This window comes from Akebia trifoliata, chromosome 5 (genome assembly GCF_017979445.1).
Source record: "Akebia trifoliata isolate Shusen 1 chromosome 5, ASM1797944v1, whole genome shotgun sequence".
NCBI classification, from domain to species: Eukaryota; Viridiplantae; Streptophyta; class Magnoliopsida; order Ranunculales; family Lardizabalaceae; genus Akebia; species Akebia trifoliata.
In genome coordinates, this window is record NC_141379.1 from 13223621 (window position 1) to 13241420 (window position 17800).

General features: G+C 35.5%; 1 long non-coding RNA gene across 1 annotated transcript; it reads right to left on the minus strand.

Moving 5' to 3' along the window:
- Positions 1 to 14897: 14897 nt before the first annotated feature.
- On the minus strand, positions 14898 to 16295 carry LOC147401507 (uncharacterized). Its single transcript, XR_015178541.1, has 4 exons — positions 15961 to 16295; positions 15661 to 15867; positions 15417 to 15541; positions 14898 to 15340 (listed from the first exon to the last, which is right to left on the minus strand). It is a non-coding gene; the product is annotated as an uncharacterized LOC147401507 (long non-coding RNA).
- Between the last annotated feature and the right edge of the window lie 1505 nt (positions 16296 to 17800).

The following is a 17800-nucleotide window of genomic DNA, read 5'->3' on the forward strand; positions in this document are numbered from 1 at the left end:
TTCCAACGACTACTTCCACCCCGATTTGGAGGTTCTTCCGATCCAGCTGAAATCGAGGAATGGGTTTTAAAAACCTGGGAGATTTTGAGTGTCTTGCAGTGCCCGAGAGACCAATAGGTAACGGTGGCTACATTTCAGTCCGACGGGAATGTCAGTCATTGGTGGCAATCCGAAAGGAATGTTTTGGGGGATAGACTTTTCAAGTGGGTCGACTTTGAGAGGATGTTCTTAGACAGATTCATATCTTAGACGGCTCGAGAGATCAAACATCAGGAATTTTTGGGCTTGGTACAAGACAATCTCTCTGTTACAAATTACGAGCTGAAATTTACTAGACTGTCATGATATGCACCTGAGCTCATTCTGACTGATCTATAGAAAGTCCGCAGATTTTTCAGAAGACTGCAACCCTACTTGAGGGCCAGGATGTCAGTGATTGAGACCACCAACTACAGAGATACGGTGAGTCGAGCTCAGAGGGTTGAGCGAGATAAGAGGGAGTTACAGACTTCGAGGGGACAGACCAGTCGACCACAGGCTTATTTTTCACCTAGATCTGATCCGACCAAGACGCCGATGTATTCGAGATCGAGTGTCTTTAGACCAGCATATCCACAATACCGAACTCCTACTCTACCGAGTTATGGATCAGTTGGGGCTCCAGTGAAGCCAGTAGGGCCAAGAGGACCAATCAGGCAGATTTCGATACCACCGACTCCAGCTTACCAACCAACCACCCCACAGAGACCTATACAGACGGGACCACTGACATGTTTTTCTTGTGGCCAGACGGGACATATTAGGAAAGACTACCCTCTATCATAGTCACAGATAGGGGTGACTCTTAGACCCCAGGGCAGGGTTTATCATCTGACCTAGGAGGAGATACCCGTTTCGGACATGGTGTTGGAAGGTACAATCTTAATTTCTAATATAAAAATTTGAGTCTTATTCGATACCGGTTCCTCTAGATCCTATATTTCCACTGAGATTGTACGGTTGCTAGATTTAGAAATTTCTGACATGGGCCGGGTAATGAAATTATCTACCCGATTGGGAGATCGACAGATAATCCAGAAACTTTGTCGAAACTGTGTAATTAGGATAGAGGACCAAGAGATGATTACCGACCTCATGACATTAGATTGTTGCGACTTTGATGTCATCTTGGGGATGGATTGGCTAGTACAGAACCTTGCCCAGGTCGATTATTTTGTCAGATCAGTAGTCTTTAGAAGAACGAGATATCCGTAAGTTAAGGTTCAAGGATCTAGGTATAGAAGAGATGGTCATTTATACAACCAATTGGGAACTTTGAGAGCATCGGAGATAAAACATCAACGGATATGGTAGAGGTAGTCAAGGAGTTTGGGGATGTCTTTCCAGAAGAATTACCGGGTTTGCCGCCATGTCAAGAGATAGAATTCTCGATTGACTTGATGCGAGGCACAGTGCCTATTTCTATTTCTCCATATTGAATGGCCCTGGTAGAAACCCGAGAGTTGAAAGCGCAGATTGATGAACTTATGAGCTTGGGATTTATTCGACCAAGTTCCTCACCTTGGGGAGCACTGGTTTTATTTGTCAAGAAGAAAGATGGGTCGTTTTGATTATGCATCGACTATCGGAAGCTAAATCAAGTGACCATTAAGAATAAGTATCCTCTTCCATGTATCGATGATCTGTTTGATCAACTACAGGGTACCCAGTACTTCTCTAAGATCGATTTGCGATCCGGGTACCACCAGTTGAGAATCCGGGAGGCGAACATTCTGAAGACTGCATTTCAAACCAGGCTAGGACACTTCAAGTATCTAGTGATGCCTTTCGGTCTAACGAATGCACCGGCAGCATTTATGGATCTCATGCACTGAGTATTTTGGGAACATCTCGATCGATTTGTCATTGTATTCGTAGATGACATCTTGATATATTCTAAGTAATGGGAGGACCACGAAAGCCACCTCAGAATCACATTACAGTTGTTACGGGAATATAGGTTATACGCCAAGCTTAGCAAGTGTGAATTCTAGCTTTAAAAGGTGAAGTTTTTAGGACACGTAGTGTCAAGTGAAGGGATAGCAGTAGACCCTTCCAAAGTTGAAGCCGTACTATCGTGAAAATTACCAAAGACAGTGACAGATATCAGAAGTTTCCTCGGAATAGCAGGATATTATAGAAGATTTATTAAGGGATTCTCTACTCTTGCAGCACCGTTGACGAAACTAACTCAGAAAAATGTTCGATTTGAGTGGGATGACAATTGCGAAACTGCATTTCAAGAGTTGAAGACAAGATTGACGATCGCTCCAATTCTAGTATCTTTGATTCCAGGTGAGGGCTTGATAATCTTTACTGATGCATCCATGATTGGTTTGGGAGCTGTACTAATGCAATTTGGGAAGGTTGTGGCATACGCGTCTAGAAAACTAAAAAATCATGAGAAGAACTATCATGTTCATGATCTTGAGTTGGCTGCGATAGTGTTCGCACTACCATTTGGAGACATTATTTATATGGAGAAAAGTTTGAAGTATTCTCCGATCATAAGAGTCTCAAGTACATATTTTCACAGCGAGAATTAAATATGGGACAACGACGTTGGATGGAATACATCAAGGTTTACGACTTTACCCTTGAATATCACCCGAGAAAGGCCAATGTAGTTGCCGACGCGTTAAGCCGAAACACTATAGCTTATATGATGATAAAAGAATGGCAGTTGCTTGAACAAGCCACAGAAATCGTGTTTGAGACTTCGAGACAAAGGTATATACCCCACATATATCTGGGTATATTGAGGATTGAAAATGAGTTGATAGCACGAGTTAGGGAAGTCCAGAAAATATATGAAGATGTTGAAGAATATGAGCTGAGAGCTAGGGACCTGACTGACCTAAATTGGTCGAAAGGATCAGATGAGGTTATCAGATTCAGAAGCAGGATGTGGATACCTCAAGACTCACAGTTGAGATCCGATATACTGGGTGAGGCACACCGTTCTCGATATTTTATTCACCCAGGAGGTACGAAGATATATAAAAGTATGAAAAAGGTAATCGTAGAATATGTAAGTAGATACTTGATATGTCAACAGGTCAAGGCCGAACATCGAAATCCCTCAGGCTTACTCCAACCATTACCCATAGCTGAATGGAAATGGGAGCATGTGACTATGGATTTTGTAGTAGGGTTACCGAGAGCCAGTGATGGGTCAGATGCCATATCAGTGATTGTTGACTGAGTGACGAAATCGACACACTTCATTCCGATTCGAGTCTCGTTTGGCGTCGATAGACTGAGTCAGATATACATAGCTGAGATAGTTCGACTGCATGGAGTGCCCGTTTCTATAGTGTCAGACAGGGATCCCAGATTTACTTCTTGATTCTGGGAGAGTCTACACAAAGCCATGGGTACTCAGTTGAACTTCAGTACGGCTTTTCATCCACAGTTTGATGGACATTCTGAGCGAGTTATTCAGATATTAGAAGACATGCTCTGATCATGTGTTTTAAGTTTTGGAAGAGGTTGGAAGCGTCATTTACCGTTGGTAGAATTCTCCTACAATAATAGTTTTCAAGCCAGTATCGGTATGGCACCATTTGAAGTTTTATACGGTAGGTCGTGTCGATCACCAATATGTTGGGCAGAGATAGGAGATGCCACAGTGTTGGGACTCGAGATTGTTAAGGAAACTACTGAGGCAGTACGCATCATACGAGACAAATTAAAAACTGCTCAGAGTAGACAGAAAAGCTATGCAGACAAACGGCACAGATCTTTGGAATTCCAAGTTGGGGATAAAGTATTCTTGAAAGTATCACTCAGAAGAAGAATTTCTAGATTTTGTATAAAGGGTAAATTAAAGCCACATTTTGTGGGACCATTAGAAGTAGTTGAACGAATAGGACCAGTGGCTTATAGATTGATTCTACCGCAGTTTGAACAGGTTCACAACGTGTTCCATATGTCCATGTTGAATAAGTATTTGCCAGATCCTTCACATGTGGTTGATTTGCGGGAGTTAGAGGTAGACGAAGATGTGTCTTATGAGGAAGGTGCGATACAGATACTTGACAGGAGAGTAAAGCAATTCAGATCTAAGTCTATCCCTCTAGTCAAGGTATTGTGGAGACACGACAACGTTAAAGAAGCCACTTGGTAGAAAGAGTCAGAAGTGCAAGCTAAATATCCAGAACTATTCCAAGACTAAGGTATTATTTTAATTTTGAGGACGAAATTTTTATTAAGGGGGGAGAATGTAAAATCCTGAGTTTTTAATTCGTATCTCGAGGAAAATAAATAATGGAATTTTGATAAAATCTTGAAAGTGAGACTTAGGGATAAAATTTTAGGAGATTTCTAATCATTTTTAAGTAAATTCGACCTCACCATTGGATTAAAAATGATCGAAAAACAAACTTTAGCCTGTAAACACGCTCAAATGCAAGTCCGAACATAAAAGTTGTAAAATCCTTGATTACCGAGTCATACCAGGCTAAAATAGTGATTTTTTGTTAGAGTAAGAATTATTAAGATTCGATTATACCATTGGGTTCATAATGAAAAATTATTGAACATGGACTATTTATTTTTCATTTTTGGAGCACAGAAAGTCGAATTATCGTCAAAAACAAAAATGATGTCAATTTTAGGGGTCACCTTAGGTCAAAAAAGTAAATTTTTGTTAGAGACATAATTTATAAAAATTGACCACACCATTAGATCTAGAATGAAAAATTAGACGAAATAGAGTATTCATTCGTCATTTTTGGAGTTCGGACGGTCAAGTTATTGTCAATCGAAATAATAGGTAAAATATCGATTTCGTCCCAAGATATATATAAATAATTTTTTTCACGTTCACCTTCGTTTTAAATGAACCAAAATCAACCACTCTTTTTAATAAAAAAATTTCATTTTTTCTCCGATTTTCAACCTCAGATTCATTTCGACCGGCCTACTTTCGACCATTGACGCAGAAGGGAAAAAGGTCCGTAGCCTTGACATCTACAAAATCCACTCAAGATCTCTTCATTTCATCTTCTCTTTCACCCCGTATCGTCAAAAATCAGCCGTATATATATATGGGAATTTTGAAACTTCGACCTCGGATTTCACTTGTTCCGGTTCTTCCGTCGCAGAAGGGAGAAAGGATGACAGCATCGAGATCTTCAAAACCACCTGATCAGATTCAAAAATTAGTCACTTTGAAATTTGATGTGTCTCGATTTTTGTGTCGATCACCTCGATTTCCGTGCATGTGTTTCAATTCAGCCGCCTAGATATTGTAAGGAATTCTCAATTTCTATTAGTAATTGTAGATTATAAAATTTGCATTTAAGATTTTATTAAAAATTTGTAGTAGTTTCCAAAAATATAGAATTCAATCGACTATTTCAAATTCACGCCAGAACTTATATATTTGATATGTTTAATTGTATTTTTTAACAAATTATACATAGGTAGGATATTTCAACGGGTTATTTCTGTCAATTGGGTCTTGTGCACCGCTCAGACCCTGTTTTGATCCAAGTGTTATACTTTTTCAATATTATTGATGAAAATGAATTTATAATTGAAAAAAATGATTTAATATTCAATGAACTCAAATTGAGTTGATGAATTTCAGAAAGTGGATATTTTATTTGAAAGATTGAAAACTGTAAACAAATTGAAAAAAAGAGAAAAAGAGCATAAAATGGTAAAATGAAATGGTAAAATGAAATGGAAACTTGATATACATTCTCAACCTTGTATTGTTAATTTCTCTTTTGTTTTTAAATGAAAATAATATATATATATATATATATATATATATATATATATATATATATATATATATAATATATATATGTAGCTATTTTGTGAACTATTAAAGAGTCTCTGAATGCTTGATGGGATAGTGAGTCATATCATCCGGAGTGATGTACTATCCTAGGATATACGGTAGGGACCACCAAGCTCATACGTGGTATGGGACGCGTATGAGAGTGAAGACAACTGAAATCTGGGTTATTCCTCTCTATCTTTACCAGTAAACTTGTAATGTAAAGGTGGTCATATAAGAATGGTTTGTATATTTGAGAATCACATGCACGCCTGATAGGCATAGACGAAGATGATTAGTCTGTGATCACTAACAATCTATAATAGTCAAACGTTTTGACACATCGAAAAGAGACCCATTGCTTACGGTCACGTCAAACGGCCAGCCTGAGCCCGATAAATGGTCAACCAAGTCTGGTAAGTACAGCGACAAGCCACAAAATCAAGAACTAAAACCAGAGAAGAATTGTAACATCATGTCCCGACTGGGAGCGATCCAGTCTTGGATTCCAACTCTCTAATTCCAATACTCCACCATAGTATATTATGTATTTATTGTTTTACTTTGATATATAAAATGAAATGCATGTTTAATGTTTCTATTTGGTCAATTAGATTTGTATATAAAGAAAATGTTATAGTGAGTATTGCTGATTGATGTACTATCAGTTTTAAAATGTTTAGTTGCTCATCCCTGGCTATATGTACCAGTTAATCATAGTTTATTCTGTAAAATTTTGCATATGTTAAAATGATTTAGTATGCTTATTCATTCATGCTAGAAGAGGTTATTAGCAGAAATTGTTTGTTTCTTTACTGGGTAACCATTGTTACTCACTCATTCCTTCATATTTTTTTTTAGCTTCAGAGCCTACAATTATCGAAGCGGGCATAGAACCAACGAGTGGGGACCATCTGGTGGGTCAGATAGACGACCAGAGTCTATTACCTGGTGAGTACCGGGGTTATTACCCCTAGTGGTGTCGATTTGTCTAAGAGTAATATAGATTTTGATTTTGAACGTTAGGAATTTTGTTAGAGTGAGGAATTCTTGTATAATCGTGTATATAAATTTCTTCTTCCGTACTCTGATTTTTGTATATTATTATATGTATATAGGCTTCCGCTAGTATTATATTTTGAATGTATATATGTAGGAATGTATGTCGTTTATCAGGTGCAGATTGAACGCCTTGGAATGCTAACATAAACAGAGGAGACCATGCCGAGATTTCGAGGTGCCACCTAGTACCTCGAGTTTTGACATGAGGATTTGTGTTGGTGTTTGGCGGGGTGCCACATCTAAAGCAAAGAGGGTGAGAAAAACGTTAGAGAAGAGGTAGTACGGCTGTTGTTTTTAATGGAGATATGTCCAACAGAAACGTGGTTAGAGATGGCGATAAAAAATTTAATAAATAGGAATGTAAAATAGTGATAAATCTGGCAGTAAATCAAATAGAAGAGGTGATATTTGACGCTAAAAAAATGTGATGAATGGGATTGTTTGGTAGCAATAGAGATGAAGAAAAGTTACAGCCTATGAGAGAGATGAGGTGTCGTTTTTTTTTCTAAAAAGGAAAAAAAAGAGGGGGGAAGGTGGTGTAGTTGCTGTCCAACGTGACAAAGAGAAGTGTAGACCCCGAAAAAGACGCCCTTTCGGGCCTTTCTTAGCAGTAATGTAGGGAGATGAAAGTGCAGCCAATATATGGTTGCAGCAGACACACCGTTTCTTCTCTTCTCCAAAATATTGTTTTTATCTTTTTGTCTCCTCTTCCTTTTCAACGATGGTGGTTATTATAGGTTTTATGGGGAAGAAAAGGGAGCAGGGTTGCTATCGTTTTTAATAGTGAACAGAGAGAGAAGTTGAGGACATTAATAGAGAAGGTGTGACTGATTTTTTTTTTCAAGGAGGAAGAAGAAGGTTGCAGGTTTAATGGTGGAAGAAGAAAGTTGTTTTTTTTTTTAAGGACAGCCAAAAATGTTTTTTTTTCTTTTTTTTCTTCCCAAAAATGGTTGTTATGTTTATGGTGGTTCTCCAAATAAAATGTGAGAGAGGGGGAGATGAGAGAGTGGGTGGTTATGGAAAAGTGGTTGGAGATGCTTGGAGAAGAAGATGGGGAAGTTGGAGACGTTGAAAAGAAAATAGGAGGGATGTGGATCTGCCCACGTCTTTTTCTTTCTCTTTTTTTTTTATTTTTTTATTTTTTTATTTTTGGAGCATGGGGGGTGGTGATCCCACGCTACTCGCCTTAATGGTCTCTTATAGATCACTTTTAAGTTGATTGGTCAGTTGGAATTCGATTTTAATTCAATCGAATTTGGATTTCAATTTGATCGAGTGGATTTTAATTTTACTTTTGGTTGATCAATTTAATTTTAAATTCGATTGGTCAATTTTAGTTTTAATTTTGATTGGTCGATTTTAATCTTGAACTTTGATTAATCGATTTAATTTGAATTTGGCTAATCGATTTTAATTTTGTTTTTGATTGGTAAATTTTAATTTGAATTTAGTTGATCGATTTTAATTTTAAATTCAATTGGTCGATTGTGATTTTGAATTTGGTTGATCGATGGATTGGATTTTGATTTAAATGTTAATGGATTTTAATTTCATTTTACTTAATCGATTGGATTTTAATTTGACTTTTGTTTGATTATGACTTAATTTTGAAAAAAAAATTATTTGATTTAGAATTTCAATTTAATTTTAGTTGATTAATTACTTTTGATTTTGATTTTTAAATTAATTTTGATGAAATTTTAATCGATCGAGTCATTTTTAATTTTTAATTTTCATTGAAGTTTGATTTTTAACTTGAGTTTGATTTTTAATTTGGATTTGATTGTCCTTTTCAATTTGATTTCCATTTGAAAATTTAATTTTATCAGGTTTTCCTAAGGATCACATTCGCTAAGTCAAATTTGGACATTGAAGGGTATTTTGGTTATTTTTGTGATTTTTTTTTAATTTATCTGTTTTCATCAATTTGGGTCCCATTATACTCAAATCACATTTTGAGTGCAATGGAGGTACTTTCGAGATTTTTTGGAGGTCCAAAATTTATGAGAGATATTTTTGTTATTTTATTGATTTTTTAATGATTTTTCTTGAATTTCTCTGTTTTCATCAATTTGGGTCCTATTAGATTCGAAATCACATTCTGATTACAATGAAGGTACTTTGGAGATTTTTCAGAGGTCAAAAATTTATGAGGGGTATTTTCGTTATTTCCCTATGTGATTATTTCTAAGTCTCAAAGTTAAATTTTCCTAGCATAGCAAAGTCTCTAAGTTATCCAATTATGTATCGGACCTAAGTGTACATGCTTGCTAAGTCGAGCGTAAGATGTAACGATCATAAGCGTGCGTAAATTTCTATGTCAAATCATAACGAATAGGGGGATAAAATAAACTAAAAACAAAAGGAATCAAAAATAGTACTCACAAGCTTTCGAGTTCTTTTATGCTCATCATTAGGAATCCACAACAGTCGAGTGACGAATTGTAGAATTAGGCAGATGCAAAAATGGGGTGTCTACACCTTCTAAAAATAAGTTCGATCTAAAGAATTTCTTACGAAGTTCAAAACTCGATAACCAAACATGAGAGGACCCAATCTTGTTAGGTTCAGCCAAGACAGTTAAGCAGTTTGAAACCTATGTACACTCAAATTTTTTTAGGAAAAATGACCCTCCTAACCCCCTTCTTAGTAGTTTTTCCCTCAAGAAATTCCTCTTCTTTTACTTTACCCCTCTACAGCTCTTCTATAAATTCCACCACTTTGGTTTTCTCGTAATTTTTCAAATCTCCTAACAAAGACTTTGTCTTGCTTAGTCCCCACTCAAGGATAATTACCTCCCTAACGTAAGTTTGTTAGGACTCATTAGAGTGGATTCCCACTTCTATACTTCTAATATTTTTCAAAATTAAAAAAGCTTCTATGACATTCAATGTAAATTAACTATCTTCCAAAGCCTATAACTACTTTGTCCTCCCTAGAGAATTCTCTAAAATTTCTACCTAATAATCAATATATCCCTAGTTTATTGGAGACTCCCAAGCAAAATGACAAAAGATGCCACGAATCTATCATTTAATTATATGTAATTTGACTCGGTTCCCTCATAATTGACTCAAAGCCTAAGGTCTAGGACCATTCTACCCTCCCCAAGAAACTCTTTAGAAACTATTGGCTCTTATTAATTTTTTCCTTGATCATCATGATTGGTGAAACCTATATGTGAGTGAAAGACCATCAAGGCCAAGGAGATGAGAGGTGAATTGGATTTTCCATGAATGTTTTAATGCAAATATTGGGAACTCTAAGATTTAGGACAATTTTATCCCTAAAAGTCTCCCAAAATCCTATAAATAGGATCCCCATCCAAAGCAAAAAGAAAAGAGCCCATTTGGTAATTCAAAAATCTTCCCAACCTCTCTAATCTCACATTCTCTCAAAACTTTTCTCAAAACCCCTAGAAGAAAAATCTAAGAAAAAGAAGAAGCAAGAGGAAGAAAAAGACCAAGGTGAGATTAGAGCCTCCGTTTCCCCATCTAATCTCATATTTCTCACTACTTCTCCTTCTTTAATTTCAAGTAATTTTAGTTTATTTACATGTTTTCTAATTAAGTAATGTAGATTTATATTCTTTAATTAAAGGCTTGAGGGATAGAGATTAATCCCTCTTTGATGTAATCTCTCCCAATACGTCCTCAATAAGTTCCTTGAGAGAATTAGATTAGGTTGCTTTACATTCTTTATTTTCATACCATTTAAATTTCATAATGTAGATGTTTTATTTTCTTTACTTTTCTTGCTCTTTTAGTTTCCTAGAATAATAATTCTTTGTTTTATATTTCCTTATATGGCAATAGAGCTAGAGAGTAGACTCTCTTAGGAGGTAATCTTCTCTTTCTAAATTCATCCCATGCATACATTTTACACATACCCACTTTTAAAATGGTTAGGATGTAGGTTTTCATAGGTTTATATCTAACCTTTAGAGCCAATAAAAATAATCCAAAAATCGACAAAATCTCATACAGTTTTGATTTTTACATGGTGTGGTTCAAATCATGGATCTTACCAAAGGACCAAACCAATAAAAAAAAAGCCTCCCAAAGGAGTACATAAGTTAGTTTTGAAGTTTTGGGACCCCAAATAATGAAATCCATGCAGATTTCCATCGAAGTCTCAAGTTCACAAAAAAATCCAGTAAGCACTTACTTCTAGTAGTGACATGCTTATTGTCTTAATTTTGCTCATTTTGCAAAGCTAAACTATAGTCAATTTTTTTTAACTCTTTTTTATTACTTCCTCTACTTTTAAAACCTAAAAAAATAAGTTTTAAATTTTACATTTGATCAATCTATTGGTAACCATCTTAGGATGAGAAGGACAAGATGCTTAACACCTTTCTTGTCCCCCAACCAAACTTCTTTACTTTGGTTTTCTAGGTAGACCTTTTTCTCATATCCTTTAGATATGTGAATCACTACAAACCAAGAAAAATAGATTTTAAAAATATTTTTATAGTATCCATTCACACTTTAATTATATGGTAACAACTTCTAAACCCGTTTAGATGAGTTCAAAATTGTAAAGGTTTTGAAGCCTACTACTTACAAGGGATTTAATTGGTCTAAAGTTAAATACTCGATTAAATGGATTAGCATGATTGACCGATTGATTAGTTAGGTTTTGATCAATCATTAGTTTTAAGAGAATTTCGATTGGTTGGTTGATCAAAATTTATTAACCAGATTGAAAATTTTTAATTGGCTTGATGAGCGGGCATTGAGACCCATTAATTATTTAGGTTTTGATATTTAAATTGTATTTAATTAAGGTTCAGGTTCAATTGATTTAAGTTAGATTCAATTTGTTGAGGTTTGATTCATGATGATTAGTTTTGATTGATTGGTCGATATTGGTTAATTATTATTTTTAAGTTTGATCAATATTGGTTAATTGGTCAAATTCAAGTTTAATTGTGGATTTAATATATTAATTATTATTTAATTAGTTTTCTTCGACATTTTAATATAAATTAAGGTCTCAATTAAAAATTTAATTTTTCTATCGGGGCTTGGATTTCACCATTTTATGTGAGGAATTCATATCATTTCATGTGAGGAATTCTTATCACTTCATGTGGCTCGAGGGGTGTCATTCCATGAATTGGAAATCTTCCTTTCATACAAAATGAAAATCATTATTTTATGTAAAAATTCATCATTTCATGTGAAAAAATTATCATTTCATTTGATTGTTTTGGTCTTCTTAAGCGTGGGGGTCTTTAGATTTCATCAAAATGCCATTGAAAAATATATTTTTGTAATGGAATTGTCATTGCAATGTCCCGGAGTCACTTTTTTCTAGCAAAGTGAGAATTCTTATTACAAATCAATGGTAAGGGTATTTTAGTCATTTGATCAATTTATGTGAATTTCGACAAAAGGCTTTTTTCAGTCCTAATATGATTATTTCTAAATTCCAATATTTTATTTTCCTGGCGTTGTGATGTATTTTGATCATCGAAATGTGAAATGATCATAAGCGCGCATACTTGCTAAGTCGAGTGTAAATGTACAATAATCCTAAGCGTGCGTAATTTCTACATTAAGCGTATCGAGAAAAAAAAAAAGAATAAAATAGAAAACGATGAGAACTTTGGGGGTAAAGGAATAAAAAAAATCAAGAGGTGGCATCTCACAAGATTTCGATTCATTCGCATATATTTTGTGCTTATCACTAGGAATCCATAGCAATCGGGTGATAGGTTATCAAATCGGATAGACGCAAAATGGAGTGTCTACACAAGGAGTTTGCTCCTTAGTCCTTGCTCTTCATAACATACCATTTGAATCTCTAATCACACACCTACCACCAACCTTCCCATGAGCTTTGCCCATTGCACAAAACTGATATAAGGATGAGATAAGCCTCCATAAGTGATACCATGTTACCAAGAATATCACAATCAAGCTCTCCTATCCTTGATAATGCATGTTCACAATCCATCAAACTGATTTAATGTATTAAAAGATTTTAATTTGCCCTTATACCAAATTTAATGATTTTATTTTTAAAAATTATAATGAATAAAATATACATGAGTTTCCTTTTAGGACATTTAGCACATACATCTCTTGAATGTATATCCTTAACAGCAAACATTTAAGATATAGAAAAATTATAGTCTTATGAATCAGGTTGCTTTCTCATGAATTTTATATGGCTTTTGCAGATTACAATGACTTGATGGTGCTCATTGAGCAAATGTTAAGTGATTAGGGGTACATTCTTTCTTATATAATTGGCCATCACTACAAATTAAATTCCACGCAAACGGGTATGACAAGGATCCAATTGGTGAGTATTAGTTTCTTAATTTCTGTTAAGTATTAGTTTCTGTTGAAAATAAATTATCTGTGTCTCAACTTTGCAGAAGGATCAACAAGATAGATGAGTTGGAAAAGTTGGTGAACCTTACCATACCTAAGGATCTTTCAAGTGACGTAGCCAACGCACACACCTTCATATTGGGACTACCACAAGGCTACGATACTTCAGCTGGGGAGAGGGAGGTGCAATTGTCGGGTGGGCAGAAGCAACGTAGAGGCGGGTGAAGAAATTACAAATGGGAAAAAAAAATGATCGAAGACCTTTGTGAGAATATTGTAAATCTTTGTAATAATTTAAAAGAAAAATTAGATAAATTAAAAATTGAGGACTAGAACAGACGCTTAATTTATATTTTCTGTATGGATCCATCTGAGGAATCTTGTAATAGAACCTAAATTTTCAAGAACATTAGAATGTGTAGGAATTGCCATAAGACTGCTAAGCGTCTCTCTGATATACGGACGTGAAATTTATCTGTATGATTCGAAATGCTTACACCATTTCAAAAATGGGCAGTGTTCCTCTAGGGATTATTGGTGACACTAATAAGTAATGGCAATGTTAGGGTGATGGAAGTGGGGCATCTAAGTATTAAAACATGTTATCTTGTGGTAAAACTCCAAGCAAATCGACTTGGATAGATCAGTTTGAGATTGAAGTTGAACAGGAGTGCTTAGGATGTGAAAGCCTCAGGTATTAGAAAGATGTGGAAACTTGAAGAGTCTCAGAGAGGATCACTGCACTCTTTATGGTCTTTTACCAAGCTTTCTGCTTAAAGCGAAAGTAAAGAGCACCAATTTAATGCCACAAACCATTGGGCTTACTGAGTTAGCTGAACTGTTGGCTAGAGAAGGAACTTCAAGTGGTTTTTTATTTTTTCGGTATTTAAAGGATCCCATATCATGTTATTCATTGTGAAATAAATCTTAACCATCTTTGCTTTCTTTCAATAATTTTTTTTTCTTTTTTCTAAAGAGAGAAACATGGGTGTGGAAGACTTTGATTTGTAAAGTATGAAGCAGCTGTTTGGGTTGTAACATAGTTGAATTTATTACGAGACTCAATTCTTTTCACAAATAATTCTCCCTGTACTAGCCAACATGTTGACCTATGCATTAGGATCAAAACAAATCAACAGCATCCTTGAAGTAATTTCAACAATGAACAACATGCAGGCACTTGACATACATTGGGTGGAACCTAACATTCAATTAGCTCGACCTAGGAGATTTTAACCTGCCTAACCGATGATTAATGTTATCCAATTTATTCACTTATTTCAGACTACCCTTTTGTCTTTGGAGACATGAGTTATTGGTTAGTAATTAGTAGGTGAAGGCAGGTTTGAAACCCAAGGTTGTGTATCACTCACATATCTTAACAAACTTGGCAAGCTCACACCTTATTTCAGACCACCTTACTAGTGTGTAGACTACCTAAGAGAAAAGCATCATATTGGTAGGTTTAAAATCATCCAATCATGTCAATTTTGGTATATCAGATACCTTAGGAGCAACTACCAAATGGTAGTTTCACCATTGCATGTGAGCTATGGCTGTTCCACCAAAAGAGGCCATCATAGATTCATGCTTTGGTTTATATATAACACATCAAACTACTAGACTTAGTAATAGATGATTGTTGATTTGTACTCAAGATTCAACAAAAGCTCAAGAACATTCACTTAACTGATAAGAAGCAATCCAAGTAACAATATCCTTTACACTTCAAGTAAATGAAACAAAACAAAAAAGTTGAATGGAGCAAGCTAAAAATATAGCACCGTAAAACTTTCACAGCTTCTACAGTAACAGTTCTTATGTGCCATGATGTTTCCACCAATAGGCTTGATTTGGGGCCCAGCAAATATGGCAGAACCATCCACTTGTGCAACAACTTGATTGGTAATCACTACAGCCACACCAAACTATGTTGCTTCTGCCCACCCGACAATTGCAACCCCTCTCCCCAACCGAAGTATCATAGCCTTGTGGTAGTCCCAATATGAAGGTGTGTGCGTTGGCTACGTAACTTGAAGGATCCTTAGGTATGGTAAGGTTCACCAACTTTTCCAACTCATCTATCTTGTTGATCCTTCTGCAAAGTTGAGACACAAATAATTTATTTTCAACAGATACTAATACTTAACAGAAATTAAGAAACTAATACTCACCAATTGGATCCTTGTCATACCCGTTTGTGTGGAATTTTATTTGTAGTGATAGCCAATTATACAAAAAAGAATGTACCCCTTATCACTTAACATTTGCTCAATGAGCACCATCAGGTCATTGTAATCTGCAAAAGCCATATAAAATTCATGAGAAAGCAACCTGATATCAAAAGAGGCAAATTAATGTAATAATCCAAATTTATAGAAACTGCAAACTAATGAACACTTATACAATGAAACCAACCAGTGATGGCGTGGACAGTGGTCATGAGGCTTTCAACAATGCTAATGAGTCACACCCTTGGCGGCTGCCATATATAACATCACATCAAAAAATGCCTTTCCAAAACCATTCACTGAAGGACTTTCATAAGGATACTGAATTCGTTTGGTGAAATCAACGCCTTGGGTGAACATTCTGAACATGAACATTGGCAAAGAAACATCTCCCCTAAACAAAGAGAAATGTCAAAAGACACAAGACCTGTGAGATACTATTTGAGACACCATTGACAAAATCGTTTACATACTATAGAAGTCCTACCATGATTGGTCAAAGTGTACATGGGGATAGCGGACAACCACTAATTGGATAGGGTAACCAGGAATGAATGCACCAAGTTGAAATGAGATAAGGACCCTCCCATTAGTTGTAGTACCCTCAGGAAACAATAGAACTTGTGGAAATTTATCGCAAGAAGCCTTTCTCTGTATTTAGATCCTTGAAAAAATATTTCTGTATCAAATAGCTAATAAAGTGATAAAAATTTATTCCTTCAAAGTTTGGTTAACATACAAAAATTCATGAGTACGCATTCAAAATATTATTGCTTCTATTTGAAAGTTAAAAAGTAGGCCTTAAACATTTCCTCTCTCTCGCTCTCTCTCTCTCTCCTCTCTCTCTCTCTCTCTCTCGCGCTCTCTCTCTACTTATGGTGCTTGTTGGTATAAAAATTCGAATTTAGTTCTGTTTTTGGGTCTAATTTGTTGGGTCTTTATTGTTTGTTTTGTTACAGAAAAAAAAACCCATCGAGTGTTCTGAAAAATATGTACAGAGAGACAATGAGATTAAAACAGTTTCTTCTAAGATTATGGGACTAAAAACAACCAATTTTTTTTTCTATTTTATATACTAAATGAGAGCAAATTTCACATAACTAACCCATATGTTCAAATCTTCTCTAGAGAAAAAAAAACCATCAGATTTTCTGAAAATATCTATAGAGAGATAATGAGATTAAAACAGCAAAAGAAACTAACAAAGATTAAAAAATACCCATCTCTAAATAATAATTACATAAAAAGAGGGTACTATCTATCAAAAGGGAGAGAAAATAAAAAAAATCCATTAATTTTACAGAACTAAGACCCATATGTTCAAATCTTCTCCAAAAAAAAAAAGCCCATTAAATTTTCAGAAAATACCTAGAGAGATAATGAGAATAAAACAGCAAAAGAAACTCAAAATGATTCAAAAATACTCATCTCTTAAGACGAACTCGAACTCAGATCTGGTTTTCAGATGTGTAGAGTTCAGAAAAGGAGCTGAACTTCTTCATTTTCAGATGTGTAGAGTTCAGAAGAGGAGCTGAATCTGGTGTCTTCGAACGCAAAGGGCAGAAGACGAAGACTCAGATCTGTTTGAGACGAAACGAGATGAGTTCGTTTCGATGGCAGATCGAAGAGAGAAATGAAGAAGAAGACATAGATCAGATATATTTTTCGGCTGGAAGAGGAAGATCTAAGTCGAAAAGCAAGAGTGAAACGAAGAGGAAGGTCTGTTTTTACGGGGAGGAACTTCGAACGTAGAGAAACAAAGGAAGAAGAAGAACTCAGACTTGGGTTTTTTTTTTTTACGGGGAGGTAATTGTAAAATCGGAGAAGTTATTTGTTTAAAACGATTGTATTTCCAAGTTTGATCTGGATCGTAGATCTTACGAATATAGAACAGATCAAATGATTTGTCGCGATGTAAGTCGCAATGTGTGTCGTAGGAACCCAACCCACATATATATATATATACATGGGTCGGGTTCCTGCAACACACATTGCGACACACATATAGACAACATGTTTGTCTTATATGGGCAAAAATGTTTGGAATGGGCTGATTTTTTGTGAGGATGATCTCTGTGATGAGGGAATCATCCTGGCAAAAATCATCCCATTCCAAAACTTGTAACCCCATCAAAATTGATTTACAAAAATTGGACGGTCTATAATTTTTCAACAAAAATTGGACGGTCTAGAAGTTTCATAATGAGCTGATTTTTGGCAAGGATGATCCCCCCCATCACAGAGATCATCCTCACAAAAATCAGTCCATTCCAAACATTTTTGCCCATATAAGACAAAACACGTTGTCTATATGTGTGTAGAAATGG